This window comes from Saccostrea echinata, unplaced genomic scaffold (genome assembly GCF_033153115.1).
Source record: "Saccostrea echinata isolate AGI-Se365-2 ecotype Australia unplaced genomic scaffold, CSIRO_AGI_Sech_v1 ptg000016l, whole genome shotgun sequence".
NCBI classification, from domain to species: Eukaryota; Metazoa; Mollusca; class Bivalvia; order Ostreida; family Ostreidae; genus Saccostrea; species Saccostrea echinata.
The window spans coordinates 29,112,501-29,114,769 of record NW_026889765.1 but is presented as its reverse complement, the minus strand read 5'-3'; positions in this window follow the sequence as shown (position 1 = coordinate 29,114,769).

The following is a 2,269-nucleotide window of genomic DNA, read 5'->3' as shown; positions in this document are numbered from 1 at the left end:
CGTACTATTATTTGATATTTGATATATTATATTAAAAATTAAAACTTCACATTTGATAATGTGTTTTATGCAAAACAGGGAGTTACGAAGCTTTTGATGTGTCATCTTTACAAGAAGTTCATAGTGAAAAAACGAAAAGGTACGATTTCAGTAATAAGTAACGCAAAGAAAAAAGGCAACGGGCATCTTAAACACATGGCTCTATTCTGAATATGTATCAGTGATGAAAGAAGATGGGCGATCAAGCCATGAAAAATGCCTATTGTTTGATAAATAAGAAAGTGAAAAATTAAATATCACTTCTTTGTTGTTTTTTTTTCAATTAACATTAACGTATACATATTAGAGGGTCTTCGCTCCATTTTTTTCAGAAAGTAAATCTTCAAAATATGTTTTAAAATATACAATTTTTGCTTATTAAAAAAACATTATATGGAGGAAGGACCCACTCTACACTAAAAATACACTTTTATGACAAAATTTGTATCCTTCCGAAAAATATTTGAAGTCTAGTTATTCAAGGGTCTTATAACTGCCACTTTCTGTTATGTGGTTTAGTGGTAAGCATGTGAGTCTTTAAGAAACAAGATGTGTTTGTGAAACACTGATGCCCTCATATGGCAACTTCTAGCGAAAGTTAAACTTTCTTAAATGCAAATCAGATATGTTGGTACTCAAAGTAAGGTCTTGTCCCGAGGAATATACCTGTGAAATTTGAAAGCCCTAGCAGCAACCATTGAAAAGATATGGAAAATGTTAAAGTTTTTCAAAAGGAAGTCAAACATCAAGGTCAAGGTCAAATGATCAAAATAAATGGTGCCCATGGAAAGGCCTTCTCACAAGAAATACACATGTGAAATATGAATGCCCTAACACAAACCGTTCAAAAGATACGGCCAAGGTTAAAGTTTTTCAAAAGTAGGTCAAACTCCAAGGTCAAGGTCAAAGGGCTATAATTGTTAGTATCTAAAGGAAGGTCTCGCACAAGGATTATACATGTTAAGAATGAAGGCCCTAAGATCAATTGTTCGATAGTAATATCCAAGCTTAAAGTTTTTCAAAAGTAGGTCAAAATCTAAGGTCAAGGTCAAAGGGTCAAAGTTGTTGGTATCCAAATGAAGACCTTGTCACAAGGATTATATATGTGAAGTATGAAAGCAATAGCACCAACCGTTCGAAAGTTATGGCCAAGGTTAATGTTTTTCAAAAGTAGGTCAAACTCGTTGGTCAAGGTCAAAGGGTCAAAGTTGTTGGTCTCCAGAGAAAGACCTTGTCACAGGGATTACATATGTGAAGTATGAAAGCCCTAGCACCAACTGTTCTGAAGTTATGGCCAAGGTTAATGTTTTTCAAAGTAGGTCAAACTCGTAGGCCAAGGTCAAAGGGTCAAAGTTGTTGGTCTCCAGAGAAAGACCTTGTCACAGGGATTACATATGTGAAGTATGAAAGCCCTAGCACCAACTGTTCTAAAATTATGGCCAAGATTAAAGTGTTTCAAAAGTAAGTCAAACTCGTAGGTCAAGGTCAAATGTTCTAAGTTGTTGGTCTCCAGAGGAAGGTTTTGTCACAAGGATTACACATGTGAAGTATGAAAGCCCTAGCACCAACTGTTCAAAAGTTATGGCAAAGGTTAAAGTTGGGTAAAAACTTGCAAAACTGGGTCAAACTCCAAGGTCAAGGTCAAAAGGTCAAATATGATGGTACCCAAAGAAAGGTCTTGTCACAAGGGATACACATGTGAAATATAAAAGCCATAGCTCTAACCAATCAAAAGTTATTAGCAATGTTAAAGTTTTTGCGGACAAAACAGACAAACAGACAGACAGACAGACGGATGGACAGGGCAAAAACTACATACCCCCGAATCTTCGATACGGGGCCTTAGAAAGCTGTTACTCAGGATTTTAACGCTTGGGTTCAATCCCCCCACCCCCACCCCAATCCTTTTTTTTCTAAAGAAAAGAATAATTTTTGCCGAGAGATTTTTTTTCTGTAGAAAAGTTTTGTTTGTCTTAAATTCATGCCTTACAATAATTAGAACTTTGTTCTAAATACTAGTACTTATTTCACAAATTTATTTGATTTTACACATTTGAAGCTATATATAGTCATTTTGCATGCCTTCTTCGCCCATCTTCTTTCTTACTGTAAACTAAGAAATGATTTTAACACTTTTAACCCAACATAAATACAATGTATTTAGTCAAGCTTGCATATTGATAGATTTTAAAACTTTGAATCTAAGAAATTCTTATGTTATGTTCAAGTT